Source organism: Ochotona curzoniae, unplaced genomic scaffold (genome assembly GCF_017591425.1).
Source record: "Ochotona curzoniae isolate NIBS_2020 unplaced genomic scaffold, NIBS_Ocur_1.0 contig_1014, whole genome shotgun sequence".
In the NCBI taxonomy this organism is placed as follows: Eukaryota; Metazoa; Chordata; class Mammalia; order Lagomorpha; family Ochotonidae; genus Ochotona; species Ochotona curzoniae.
In genome coordinates this window covers 26,022,801-26,038,728 of record NW_024464920.1, presented here as the reverse complement: position 1 = coordinate 26,038,728, position 15,928 = coordinate 26,022,801, and positions in this window count along the sequence as shown.

Sequence of the window (15,928 nt, the reverse complement as noted above, 5' to 3'; positions counted from 1 at the left end):
CTTTCCAGCAGCCTTATCAATAGATGTCAATGAGGAAATCAGTTTCTCAAAGAAATGTAAAGAATCACACAGATATATCTACCAGGAATACTGGTACAAGTTTATCTAGTAGTTGGAAAAATTGTTCAATATCCACAGGGCAACAATCAACCAAATTTGCAACAAACACAGTCTGTACTTCTGTGAGCAAAAAATCAAACACAATTACTGGTAATCATTCCAAAATCTAGACACTGGGGACGTAGTGGTAATCAAAATAAATGGCCTGCTGTGTTGACATTTACACTGTATGCATGCATGCCTGAGTGTACATACGGGAGGTAAAATCAGATGTGAAACAAACATATTCATATCCTATGGCCTTCAGAGACATGTGCTATTTTTTTTGGAAAAAAAAATAATACGATGGAGGCTAAGTCATATAAGATATGAGAGAATCCTGATTTTTACAAAGTTGTTAGGAGAGCAATTTTTTGCAAAGGTGATATTCAAGCTGTAATCGGACACGAGAAAGGGAGCAAATAATGACATTATGGGGGTGAAGAATGAGAATTTCACACATATGAAGCACTGATTGCGGAACCCTGAGGCAGGAGCACTGGCTCTGGGAGGGGGCCTCTTGCAGGTGAAATGAAGTCCAGAGAGAGGACTTCTGAGAAGTAGCCCTGGGGTGGCTGGGGCAGCAAATTGATGTGGGCAGATCATGATGAACTCTGTCCTCTTTGGAGACGTAGATTATTATTTTTTTAATCTCAAGAAAAAATGGAGCATGATCCAAAGGTCGGAGCAGGTGTATAACACAGTTTGATTGGGAAGCGTTCGGGATGCTATGGTGTGACAGTCTTAAGGAGTCAAAGGTAATCACTCAAGGACAGTTTATGGTTTCAGTTGAGTCCCTCCCACCTCCAAAAGATATCCTGAATTCCTCGCTCCGAAATATCTGTGCAAATGAGCTAGTTTTGAAATTGAATCTTTGCCATTGTAGTTAAGTTAGAATCAGGTCATGCTGGGTTAGAATGGTTGGTAATCCGAAGATTGGCATCTTTAGTATATGAATGGAAATTTGGTCTAGATACATGGAGAGAAGCTTTGCAAAGGCGAAGTCAGAGACTCGGTATGTGTTGCTAAACTTTAAGGAGTTCAGAGGCTTGCTGGCAAACAAGAAGTGTAGGATGCAGTGAGGATGTGAAACGGCTCCAGGAGCCTTCACAGGGCATGGCCACGTATGCCTTGATTTCAGGTTTGCAGATTCCAGGATATAAAATGTGAATTTCTGTTTTTTGTTTGTTTCTTTATTTGAAAGGAAGTGATAAATACAGAGAAGATTGTGTTTTCATCTACTTGTTCACTCCTCAAATGAACTACAATGAGTGTAGCTATCCTGGGTCAAAGGCACGAGCCAGGAATCCCATCAGGATTCTCACAGTGGGTGAAATGGTTGCTGCATCTTCCACTGCCTTTCTAGGCTCATTATCAGGAAGTTGAATTGGAATCCAATCAACACAAACCTATGCTCTTTTTCTTTTAAGGCTTATTATTTTTATTGGAAAGTCAGATATATGGAGAGACAGGAAGATCTTCCATCTGCTGATTCACTCACCAAGTGGCTGCAATGGCCAGAGCTGATCCGATCCGAAGCCAGGAGCCAGGAGCTTCTTCCAGGTCTCCTGCATTGATGCAGAGTTAGAAGGCTTTGAGACACCCTTGACTGCTTCCTCAGGTTACAAGCAGGGAGCTGGATGGGAAGTGGGAGCACCAGGATTAGAACCAGCACCCAAATGGGATCCTGGCACATGCAAGGTGAGGACTTTAGCCCTAGGCTACTGTGTCATGCCGAAACCCATGCTCTTATATGGATTCCGCTTAACCTAATAAACTAGTTTCAGTCCCAGTTTCCAATATGTTTTCTTAAAAATTTATTTTTATTGGAAAGTCAGATATACAGAAAGGAGGAAAGGGAGAGAGGAAGATGTTCCATTCACTGGTTTACTCCCCAAATGGCTGCAACAGCCAGAACTAATCCGATCTGAAGCCAGGAGCCAAGAGTCTTTTCCAGGTCTCCCACATGAGTGCAGGGTCCCAAAGGTTTTGGCTGTCCTTGGCTGCTTTCCCAGGCCACAAGCAGGGAGATGGATGGGAAGCGAGGCAGCTGGGATTAGAACCAGCACCCCATATGGGATGCTGGTGCGCGCAAGGCAAGGACTTCAGGCACTAGGCTACTGCACCAGGCCCCAGCTTCTGATATTTTAAACAGTAGAATTTGTGGAATCTTTTTGAAAGTTCTAAGAATATCATAAAAATATCATTGCACTGATTTATGTCAGGAATGAGGATGGCCTTCCGAATTGCTGGTAACTAGATGCATAAGTGACATTGGAAGCAGGGTGCTTCTTAAAACTAGGGTCTCTAGGATCTGCTGACACACGCATGGGGAAGTTAGATTTACTCCAGAATATAGTCTTTTATTCTAAACCACTAAGGAAAATTTGAGAGCCATGTATTTTTTTACCATTATAAAATTTGTAGGGATTTTTACTGCAAATGCAATGGAGGCCAAACCTAGAAGAATCAGTTTCAATGGGAGCTGTCCATTGTTCATCTTGTCCTGTGTATTCAGCTCTTAAATGCATGTGTCATTTAATCCTCCGTAGATGCCTGTAATACTTTCATTTAATAAATGGGTACCCTTTACCCGAAGGTGTTTGGTAAGAATCAAAGGCAATATTAGAGGAAAGAACAGAACCAAATTTTTTTCTCATTTCAGTGCCAACTTTCTTTCAGGAAGCAAACAAGGCTTTGGAAAATAATGTTTTTGAGAATCTTGGATTCTGTTCCTCCTTTCTTTAGTTACTTGGTTCATTTTATGTTTTTTTTTCTATATTTATTTGCTATTTATTTGTGAAGCAGAATTACCTGGGGGGAGGGTGAGGAGGTTCAAGAGAATCGGTCTCCATCTCTACATCTGCTGCTTCACTCCACAAATGGAGCAACAGCCAAGGCTGTGGCAGCTGGAAACCAGGAGCCCAGGGCTTCTATGTTTTCCACGCAGATGTATGTGTGGGATGGGAGGATGGGGAGAGGCAGGTGGAGGGGGATCCCTGTGGTATATTATTAGGTACCACATCACATTAACACTTAGAGACAATTTCGATAATTTCAGTTGTTCCTTACGTTTCTGCAGGCTCACTGAGCAGAGGTGGTTCCTGCTCAAGGTTTCTGACTCAGTTGCCCTCCTGAGTGGCTGTGTGCAGAGTCCTCTCCACTGTTTGTGTCTGTGGCTGATATTGACCACAGCCCTGTTGAAGCTGTTGGACACCTGCACGTAGCCTTTCCCCATGAGCCAGGCTTCTGCATACGTGGCGGGTGAGTTCTAGTGGACAGCATTAAAGTTGTAAGAATAGCAGACAGTGTCTTAAGGGGCAGGCCTGGAAAGTCTCGTCTGGCCAGTCTCCCTTGAATTCTGTTGGTCAGTACAGATCCTAGAGGCAAGGAGAGAAACATAAATCCCACCTGTCAGTGTCAGGAATTAAAAAAAAAAATAGAGTCACACCTAAAACTACCAAAATAAGAAAAGTTGAATTGTTTTTATTTTATTGTGAATAAGATGAAAGTAGAGTTACTAGAAGCCTTGGCTAGGATTTCAGTGCCAGCAGGGCCGCCAGTGAGCTTCAGACCAAATCCGCCTTACTGTGGTGCATCTGTATGAATATCAAGCAGTGGACTGGAGTGTTTTAAAAGCCTTAGTGTCTGCGGTAAATTACCCTGATGTGAATTTGAGTTTTCTACCATCCAGCTTTGTAATCTCAAAAAAAAAGTAATTTGACTTCTCTTCCATTTGTATACTCATCTGTGATGTGAATTAATAATCATATCTATCATTAATAATCATATCAAACATAAAGAATTCAGAAGATTGAGCTGATACATATCACAGCCTAGGACAATATCTGACCTATAGTAAACTATTGCGGTTTATTATTGTGTGTTTCTCAATAGACTGACAGAATTGATAAAGGAGTTTGCTACAGTTTTGGCGTAAATAAACATGTGAAGTATGGATGAGCAAAGTCTCTGAGGCAGTCGGCAGAATTTGCACAAGAAGTGAGGGTCACTCCGCCATGCTATTTCGCTTTCTCCTGTGTCTTACTCCAGAGCCTCACCTCTCCATCAGTACACTTCCCAAAACCTTGAGTAAGAGCGGTTGGTTTCTCCATTTGTCTCCTTACTACATCAGGTCAGAGAGGCCAAATCTATCCTTAAGAGCTTGTTTGGAGATTCCAGAAGTTGAATAGTGTTTTTCTGTTAGGGGCTATCCTGCTCTATGGGGGAAGACCATCCCCTTTAACTGGATGTGCAGCGATCAGGGAAGGAGGAAAAGCAGCCTCATGAACCAGATCAGCCTTGAGTGACTCTGTGGATCAGTGTGGTGACAGACGTCTTGCGAAGATGGCCATCACGTTCAGGACTGTTGATTAAGAGAGTATATAGACAGTAGGCCTGTAAGATCTCAGTCAAATGAACAGAGAGCAGATCAGCAAGGAGGAAAGGCGTGCTGCTTTAGTTGTGGATTTGTAGCATTTCACTGTGGGAACTTGACAAGTGAAGGAAATTCAGCCTGGGATCGTGACCCAACTCCCCAGTCACTTCAGTGCTTGTTTTTCATTCGGTTATCAACAAACAATTGACTTTATCTTCTGGTAAACAGCGATAATTTTAAAGTATTTTTTAGAGTAATTTTAAACATGATGCAATTAGTTCTGGACTTAAACATTATATAATAATTCTATGCTCAAGAGGAAATGCATTACCTTTTGAATTGATTATAAAGCTCAAAAACATTAGAAGCGAGGGTCATGTATGATGCAAGCATTGAAGAAAACCTGAAACTCCTCTGCGTTAGGAACTGTGTGAGTGAATTTTAATTTTTATGTTTATTTATAACCTTTCTCTTTCCAATGATGATGTTATTTCTTTGAGAGAAGGCAGAGTGATTTGGAATTCCAGTTCCTAGAGAAAGAAATCTATGTGGTTTCTGAGATTGGCGATTGAATGAGTGGGATTTAATGTTAGAAGTTTCCTGACACTTTTCAGTTCTCCCCTTTGCAATGTATGGGAGACTGCTACTTTGCTGCATATTCCATAAGGTCATTAAATGAAGATTATCTTTCAAAGAGGAGGCAGAGATTAATGAAAAAAAAACTGTAGTGATGCTAGATAAATCTGATGAGACAGCTCACATACAAATCAAGGACACATAAGAATGATTGCAAAGTGATTATTGAATGATGTATTTTAGAAATAGGGGATTTATCTAAAAATAGATATTGTTGTAATAAAGTTTTTATAGAGCTTAAACCAGTTTTTGATTATTTAGTTTGAATTATAAACACTGAAAGTGATTGCATTGGCAATTTGCATTTTGTTGTTTTGTTTTTTAGTTTCCACCAACTTTAGGGTCTTTAGTCAGCAAGTTCTGATTTACAGTTTAGAGACAAAAATTAATAAAACATTTCTACTTCTGGTTTTTTCCGTTACCTACTTTTTTGCAATTGACTTGTGTTGAAACTGTAACGAAAGTTTAATGCTAAGAAAATGTCCTTGCACTATTTTGGTCTAGATCTTTCTTTCCTTCTTTGGGTAAATGCTTGGTGCTCCAGGGAATTAAGATTTCCTACAAGAAAAATTACTCAACCAGTAAATCAGTTAACATTATTACAAGAGGGGCATTGACCAGCTGTTCTCCGTTGGCAACAGAATTTGGAGAAATAAACTTAACATAGGAAATGGAAAGTTATAAGGAAAGAAACTCTCCAGATGACAAGGTTGATAGAAGCATAAGCAGTTTGAATTTTGTCCCACAAGTGGATGGTGCCAAGTGGATAACAGTTAGCGTATCTGTACTTTCCTAGCCTAGACCCTAGTCTTTGTTTAATCAACTATACAGGGAAGGGGCAATAATGTGCAATGCCAAGAGTTGTGTGGATTTTAAAATGCTTTATGTGAAACTCTTGGTGCATAATTAGCAAGTAGTAAATGGTAGCAGTGGTTATTAACACTGCCACTGACTTAGGGACTTGTAATTTCACATCAGTTCAAGGTTATTTGACTGGTAATGATTTGCTCAGTCTTTACTTGCAGGAAGGGAAGCTTGGCAAATAACACACAAAGTGGTTCTTAAAAAAACATAAATGATGATGATTATTTTCCCTTGAGAAGAGGAGGGAGAGTTCTCAATATTTCCTGGAGGAGGAAACCCATTTTTCTCTAATGGCTTCTTATAATGTGCTGCTGCCCATATCCCTGCTATTCTAATTTACAATAATAATATGCTAATTTTATGCTTGTAATCTCGAATTGGAACAAGCGCCAGATTTTTAGAGAAATAAATGGCAAAATATAGTTCTCTTGGAATATGTTTATATATAAACTTTAATATTTTCAGGGATCCGATGATTGCATTCGGCATGTACATCCAGAACTTAGTCCCAGCTTGCTCAACTTATTTTTTGTACATGTATTTTTGGTGGTAATGTGTGGGTGTGTAAGCGAATGAATTTCGATTTATTTTAATGTTAATTATGAGATTTTTAGGTGGAATATTAAAGAACTCATTAGTTTGTTTTTGAGTTCTCTCTTTGTTTCTTTTTCTTGAACTTATAAATAGTTTTATCCTTTACAGTTTATTTTGCAATTTTTATGGAGTAACAATAAACTTGTGGATTGTATCAGCATATGTGGTATCCAAAACTCAGAGATATATATCTTGAGATTGACATAAACAGTGTGTATTTCTAAGCTATAGGGGAAAAAGCCTATTAGATTAATCTAGGAAGGAATCTAATGACTCCCTCTGGATTTTCCTACAAGAAAACTGCTCTGTGCTTCATATTGAAGCTGTATTCTTCTCTGAACTGAGTACTCAGTACTTTTTAGAAATAAAAAAGGGCTACATATTCTCCACCCCTTTGTAGAGTTGGTTCTTATTTGCCCCTGTTTCCTAGTGTTTGGCATGATCTAGCTTTTCTATTAGATGAGTTGAATTGAATGTGTTTTATATTGCCCTTGCTGGTAATATTTAATCATTTAGGAAGTATTTATAATGTGCTCATTTCTGTGATAAGTACTCAAGAGATTAATACAGAAGAAAAGACATGACAGTTGTCAGTGGTATACTTCTGAAATATTTCTTAGAAAGGAACAATTTATTCATAAGAAGTAACTTGAAGATAACTGTTTCTTATCTTCATTTATTCCTTCAGTAAGTCATTCACCAAGTTTTAAGTGAAATATGCCATCTTATAGAAATGTACTGGGTTAACTATTGTAATGGAGAAAACAAATGGCTCTTGCCCTTGGAGAGAATGTAGCAATGATTATGAAGGAAATATAAACAAAGAGCAGTGGGGTTTATAAATGAACAATGCGTAATTCCAAGGATTTTTTGCAAATGGATTCTTATTACAGCTGATTTTTTAAAAATATTTTATCTTTTAATTCTATTTTTTTAAAGATTTATTTATTTTATCAGAAAAGCAGATTTACAGAGAGGAGAAGTGACAATGAGGAAAATGAGGAATGAGGAAAATCTTCCATCTGCTGATTTACTGCAACAGTCAGAGCCGATCTGATCTGATCGGATCCAAAGCCAGGAGCCAGGAGCTTTCTCCAGCCCTACCATTACAGGAGCAAGGATCCCAAGGCTTCTGGCTGGCCTCCACCACCTTTCCAGACACGAAGCAGGGAGCTAGAATGAATGCAGGGCCTGCTGGGATTGGAACTGACACCCATTTGGGATCCTGGCATGGGCAAGGCAAGAACTTTAGCTGCTAGACTGTAGCACCAGACCCTAGTTGACTTATGTTTAGACTTACTCTGAAAAGATTGCTTGGAATACACTAGGAAGATTATGTTAAATCGGTGACAAAGGTTGTGAGGCTACAGGACTTATTCATTGTAGCATTAATGGACAGACATGGAATTTTGAAGCAAAGCTGTATTTGGAAATCAACAGAGTTTAATGTAGCTAGGGCATGGAGTCAAAGCAAGTGGTAGAAGATGGGGCTTTACTGAGATCATTTGCTACATCACAAGAGATCTCAAATTCTCTGCTAAGGAGTTTTCATTTATCTCACGGGAAATGGAAAGTAGCTGAAAGATGCTATCAAGTAAATTTTCATGATGATAGCTGAGTTTTATAAGGATAATACTCATGGTAATAGGAAAGCTTGAGCAGGAATGGTGAGGGGAAAGGGTCTGGCTTCAGTGGCTAAAGAGCTTGATACATTTGTCCAGGACAGAGGTGATGAGTTTCCGAAGGGAAGCAAGGTGGTAGAAGTGGAGCAAAGGCAATGTACTTGGGAGCTTTTGGAAGAAAGCCAAGGAGCATCCACTGTTAAGTGTAATAGCTATGCAGCAGGAAAAGGTTTCTGTTTAGAAATGGCTTTAGGATTTCAGAGACTGGATATTTCCTATTAAGCCAAACCTAAAGCAGAAAACATGGCACAAAACAAGCAGATATATAGAATATAAAATCACGTGTGAATCTTACAGATACTACAGAATGATTGTATTCATTTCAGAAAAAGGAATAGTTTTTTTTACGGATGATGGAATTTCTTTAAGAAAATTGTTACCAAATTGCTTGCACAACAGTAGGTACAAGCATGACTCAGTTCCCTCCTAAGTTTTGCAGGAGTCCTTGGTCTATTTTCTGTTGCATAAAGGAATACCTGAGACTGGGTTAATGTATGAAAAGAAAGGATTCTCTTAACTTATGGTTTTGGAGGCTGGGAAGGCCAAGATTGTAGCTCTAGCAATTTCTTGGCTTCTGATAAAGGTCTCATTTAGGGTGCAAAGTGAGAGGGCCTGGGAGTGATGTGGAATAGTTCAGATAGGAGATGCAGTCTGCTTCACTTTGGAAGAACCTGCTGTCACGGTGCCGAAGCCTGTCCCAGGAGAACGAAAGCTCACTGACACTGTTAACGCAAAATCCAGCCCTGAGAGCTTTGATCCCAGGACAAAATGCCTTCCATTAGACCCCAAATCCCAATAGTGCTGTTCTGGGACAAATTAGCTACACGACTTTGGCAAAATGGGGAGCTCTTGTCCAACGCATAACAAGAAACCTGTAACATCAGGTATTTTATCTCATGTTTTCTCTGTTATTGATGATTTTAGCCAGATTTTTCCTTGAACTATATAAAAAATACTCATAAGAATGGGGAAAGCTCCAGTTTTCTTGTTAAGACTACACGTTCCATTTAATGGTATTTATCTTTCCTGTAGTTTCTCATTTAAATTTTCAGTATTGGAAAGGGTTATCTTTTCATAGATGATGGAACCCACCGAAGAATCGAGTGACTAATAGTGTGGTGGCACTAAATGCAAGTCTTTGAGATTCTAGCAATGGGAGACAGCTTACTTCCTCAAAGAGCCTGGTAAGCTGAAATGTGGCACAACTGGATCTTTCCCATCCTTTCAGCCCAGACACAAGTTTGCTAACTTCTGTATAACTCTTACTTATTTGCACAAGAAAGTGATCCCACCCCAGTGTCTGTAACTAGATTTTTTTTTCTGTCAATTGAAAATTTGATGCATCTGAGCCTTGCATAATTTCTATAGGGTATTTCATATTTTATTAAGATGTGTATAATTTGAAAGTCATCTGCAGAATTTATTTGGAGCAAAATGTCTTGATATATTTCCATAGAGTATTATCAACTGCTGCTAGAAGACTGAGCCACTTCTTTCAATACTGTCCCTCCATCCAAGTTTCCACGGTCTTGATATTCCAAAGCTGTGTTCTTATGCCTTTAGACTAGGACACTTATGTTAGCGAGATCACGGGGTTTCTCTCACTGGTGTCTGAGCTTCCTAAAAGTAAAGTTCAATATAACTCCTGGAGGACCTACTGGAGTATTTACAGTGGAGCTCAATGCATACTTGTAAAAGAAAGTAAACGATGAAATCCCACCATTAAAGCCAATCAAATAGTAAATGCTCATCTTACTGTGAAGAATTTTTACCCTATATATAACTCACTGGGCAATTTTTTAATTATTATTGTTACATAGAAAAGCAGCTACCAGGAACCCTTGTTTAAACTTATATCCACCATTTGTTCCACATAATTTTTTCCAAACTTTGGTCTCATTTCTTTTATTGGTGGTAATGCTTTGTTCGGCAAGAGTTTCTGTGTATTTGTGTGTGTTCATTGCTTGGGTGAAGATTGGCTGTTATAGCTTACAGAAACTAAGTATGATTAAACATCACAATGTAGCCGAATAGAAGCTTGGCTACTGGATCGAAGCCCAGGTCTCCATAGGACTTCATGGGTGAATGAGAAAAATGACACTTCCCTTGAGCAGATAAGATCTGAAGGGGCAGCCCCCACATGAATCTGCTGTCATTGTTGCGTGTTATAAAAAGTGAACAGCAGTGCAAAAGAGCCTACTTCATCAGATGCTGTAATAAATACCTCCCTACACATATTTGTGGCAATTTCCTTATATCTCCAGTGACTTTTCAGCCTTAATTTCTCCTTCTTTTTCTTCTTCTTTTTCTCCTCCTCCTCCTCCCCCTCCTTCTTCTTCTATTTTAATACTTTGTAGATGTAGAGCTCTGTTTTCTTTCTCCTCTGAATTCTCCTTTTGATAACTACAGAGTGGGTTGTTCTCCGGGTCATCTCTTGTCTTTTTAACTTTCCAGCTTTTATATACGTACATATGTACTCATATATATGTAAATAGATGTATAAATCTTTGTTCTCTTTAACCTCCATGACTTCAAGATGTGAGAAAGAGATTTTTTCAGCTATGGCCCTGGCCCAGTAGAATATGTATCCCCACATGGCAGCAAGCCCGATGAGAAGGGAGGGTCTAGAATAACTTTAATGTTTCAAGTGACTTAAGTTAATATCTCAAAGAACAATTTGGAATATATCCATATTAGAAGAAATAGGTAAATGCAGAGTCCATGTAATGTTCTAAATGGCCACAGAGGCCTAATTGCATAAAGTAGATGACAAATTTGTAGGTTTTGGAAGAAACCTGCATTGAACCACTGAGAAGAATGAATGGTCACCTCATAAAAAGTCACACAAAAATTTTTCATTGCATTGAAATAGTAATACTAGTTTGTGCTCAGAACATAATTAATTAATATGTTATATGAAAATTATTATTATTGACCATTCTGGTTATACAAGTGAAGTGGTGGTGTGCTGATGTGTCAAGATATGCATCACAATGATAACATCTACTTCATTAAATTGTTAATAACCATACTTCCTTTAATGTTTGCCCGCAGAAAGATGTCCTTTCTGAAGGGATTATGATGAAGAAGAATGCAATATTTAGTGAATAGAAAGTAAAACTGTATTCCAATTCTGATCACAGCTGCCTGGGGCTTCCTAAAATAATGTAAATAGCTGTTCCCAAATATTGCCATCTCCAGAAATTCTCTTTCTGCCATCCATCACTGTCTGGATGTTTTCATCAGCTGCTTCTAATGATTTTGTTGCTGCTTCTGACTTGAAATTTTAAGATGAATGAATTGATAAATGGATGAATGAGTGCACAGTAACTTAGAACTGCCTTGTTCTGAATGGATGGAAGTCAGTCGGATAGCACTGATGGGGGATGTGGGTGAGGATGTTCTTTGCCCATATTAATGAAGCTCTGTCATGTTATAATCCAGTGATTCCACCAACTGATGGGAGACAGACGGCTGCAGGGAACACTGAAGAATTTTAAAACAGTTCACATCTCAAGTTGCATGATAAGAGCATATGGTTAAGAGAATTTGAATTTTTACTCCAATGAATTAATCTTCCCTGTACCTACTTTTTAATTTTACAGAAATAAAATATATAGACATATTAAAGCCTTAAAATTGAATTTTTCCTTTTCTGATAGATTCCTGACTAACAGAGTTACTCCCTAATGAGAAACTCCTGAGCAATCATATGTATGTTTTTAAAAATACTCATAACATATATAAGCATATTTATGTATGTGCTTTTTTTAATTCTCACTATGGGATTGTAGTCTACATAGATTTTCATGCTTTGTACTTACCAGTTACAATGAATTTTAGAGATCATTTTATATTAACAAGTCAATATTTGTTTCATTATTTATACTTGCAAAATATTTTAAATTATATTCAAATTAAATATTATCTGTTTCAGTACCTAACCCTAGAAGCAACTATTTTAAAAATTAATGTTGACTGTAAATCTCCCCAGTGTTTTTTTTTAGACTTATTTGTTTGGAAGAGTTACAGAAACGAAGGGGAGACAGGGAGAGATCTTGTAACCATTTGTACCATGCCAAAGTCGGCAACTGAGATGCAGCTAGGTCTCCTGCATGGGTTGCAGAGGACCAGTTAGGTCATCTTCTGCTGTTTTCCCTAGGCCATTAGTATGTGCTGGACTGGAAGTGGTGAAATCAGGAGTGGAATTTGTGCCAATATGGGTTGCTTTGCCAACTTTGCCACAATGCCAACCTGTGGTAGACACTTTTTAGGTACTATGAGTAAACCACTCTTAGGAGCAATTTTATGACCTTTAATCACTATTGACTCTGCTTTATGCAATGTGTGTATAGCTTGCTTGTGTCAATTTTTCCTTCTTTTTTTTTTTGGCTGATTATCTTTGTGATTTTAAAAAATGAAACCGTAACTATTATTTGATTCATGAATTTTGATTAATATCTGGTATCTCTTTCAATTTTCATACTTTCTAAGGGGCAGACTATACTGAGGCCTGTGTTCATTCACTTCCTTAGGAAAGCTATGTTGAGTTGTCAAGCCAAAGAAATGATTATAGCTTCCAAACATCCTTCTTGCTATGTATGCTCAGTTAAAAAAAAATATTTCTCATAGAACAAGATGTGCACATGATGTCATTGAACTTCAAAGTGCTTTTCAAGTGGAGATAACTCACTTCCGTTCCTTTCCCCAATCTTGGTGAAGAAGTCATGTTTTTATGTGGCCTAGAAAGGTGCCCACAGAGAACTATGCATAACTACCAGTTTTGGATTCTGTGAATATACATGGAGAAAGAAATGATTATGGACCAGGTGTAACATGAATACGCTGCTGTCACAAAGATTTGTGAATCTTTTTATTATTGTCATGAAAATCTCCTGGATTTTGTCCAGCTCTTTTGTTTATTGGCAGTCGGCCGGAGCTATTCTTCAATATTCTTCCTTCAGGATTTCTATGGCCATTATATATAATGGTCAATTATATATAAGTAAATATATATAATTGATACTGGTATATATAATTACAGTGATGAACAGTAAAGTCTGAATAAATACAGGGTGCCTACTTCTAGGAATCAGTGTGAGTTAACAGGCCACAGAACTGGGGATCAGTCAGATGGGCAGTCAATGAAGAGCGTTACTTGACCTGTGTCAGGGTCAACAAGCTATGGGCCAAATCTAGTTTCTGTTGTTGCAGTTTTTCTTCCCCGTGGAACACAGTCATGTCCATTTATTTACCTATTGTTTATGGCTGCTTGTGTGCTTTGGTGACAAAGTTAAATAGGTGCAAGAGAAACTAGGTGGCCTGTAAATCCATAAACTATTTACAACCCGGCCCTTTCCAGGAGAAGTTTGCTGACCCTGACCTATATAATCAAAGAAGGTCAAGAACCAGTAAGAAGAAGATTGATGTCACTCTCTAATGGAAAATCAGTCTTTGCTCCAGGACCTCAGCCAGTTTTCAGACTGAGAGCTATCGATTGAGAAGGAACCTACAGAAGGAGAGTGTGTGTGGAGGGATGGGGGTGGGCACGGAGTTGGCACATTCCATAGTATTTCTCAACCCCATTCCTTTTGTTTTAATGTAATAGCATTGTAAATAAAGAAGAGATACCCATCTTATGAAAAAACTTCTATATGGTTTCTGAAGTGATAAAACCCTAGAGGAACCAAACGTCAACATAGGAACATGTCTGAAAGGAAGATACACAAAGGCCAAGCAATAAATAAAATCTTAGTTTATATTTTATTTAAAGATGGATGATGTGGTCATTTTTCTGTTCCCTAAGGCATGAGAGTTGAATGAACATTGAATAGTAGAAATTTTATCTTGGTTCCTTGTCCAGATCCTTGTTTATTGTTTGCAATAACAAACATTCCCTAAACTGATCATCTTCTTTGAGGGTTCCATAGACTCAAGACACCTGAATCAGGATTACAGCTGAACTGCTTGGCATGTAGGTGCAAGTGGAAAAGGCATTTCTGCATACTGTTAGCCCTTTTCAGGGTGGCCCTAAGGGACCAGTAAGGGCAAGGTATGCCTTTGGCAAAGCTTCATTCAGTGCACTGGTTATCAGCTAAAGCTGTAAAACATAAAGGAGGGAGTGATCTGAGACATCACAAATTCAGGGGAATGCTTAATAATGTGATTGGTCATGGAGGGTCTGGAATGTGCAAGAAGTCTGAAGAGGAAATGGGTACAGATGGGAGAAGCACAAAGATTTCTGAAATTTTGGTTTCATGAGACCAGAAAGCATCAATTTTGGAGGGGGTCACTCAAATCAGGTTTATGGAGTTGCTCCCTTGTGTGTGCTAGCCAGCCTCTGCGTCTCCACCCTAGTTACTGCAGGAGTGACCCATGAGTGGAGAAGATAATCTGCTCTTACACGTGTGACCAGTCAGAGTTTATCACTGAATCCTCACTGAGGAATTCAACCAAGGTGGTTGCCTTGCAGCTCATACTTTAGACACTGGTATCCCCTTACCTGGAGCGGCTCAGTTGACAGCACAGTCTAAGTGCTCACACAGTATCTGATTTGTTTTTTGGAGCACTCCACATGACGGAGCGCTGTGGCCCCTTTCTTGGATTGAACTGGTACATAATAGAGGACATGTGACAAGGGAACCATAGGAGGTGTTGCTGAGACACAGTATTGGAAAGGTCTCTACAAAGTATCCTGTGGGTATCATCATGGTGGCACCGGGAGGATACCCCACGGTCTTATCTGCTGTCATTTGAGATGACATGCTTACTTCAAGCTGATGGCTGAGATGTACATAACTAAAACATATACGGATATAGGAAAGAGAGAAAGTCAAGTATCTACTGCTAATGGTTATGGTTACTCTTCTCTATTGTCTTAGGTAATTCTTGCATCCTGTCCCTGCAACAGTCTCTACTTGACTAGATTTCTTGTTTCTTTTAATTAATTTATTTCTATTGCAAAATCAGATATAGAGAAAGAAGGAAAGACAGAGAGGGAGGTCTTCCATCTGTTGATTCACTCCCCCAAGTGAGCGCAACAGCCGGTGCTGCACCAATCCGAAAACAGGAGCCCAGATCTTCTTCCAGGTCTCCCACACGGGTGCAGGGTCCCAAGGCTTTGGGCCGTCCCCGACTGCTTTCCCAGGCCACAAGTAGGGAGCTGGATGGGAAGCGGGACTGCCGGGATTAGAACCGGTGCCCATATGGGATCTCGGCACTTTCAAGACTAGGCCTTTAGCCGCTAGGCCACAGCACCGGGCCCTTTCTTGGTTCTTGAATAGGGTGAGGGGATGAATGGTGCATATAACCGGACAGATGAGACTAAGCTATTACACAGCGCTTTGGATTCAGATACTAGACAGTATCAGGCCTCGTATCTAGCCTCCTTCCCAAAGCTTCAAGTGTTTTTTTCCCTGCGTTTTTGATAGCAAATTAACTACTTAACAAAAGTTAGCCCCTGAATTGAGTTGGTGGGACAGCCAGTCCTCCAAAGTTTTAATCACCATCATATGGGACCGGTAGGAAGCTAGTTTAGGGTCAGGAGATGGAAGGTACCCCTCCCCTGCCCCGTGGAATTCTGTGCGCCAACCCGTCAATCACACTGACCCTTCCCGATGATGCACTTCCGCTCACCTGGGTCCTGGGGGCGGGGCCATGTAGCCACACCCCTTTG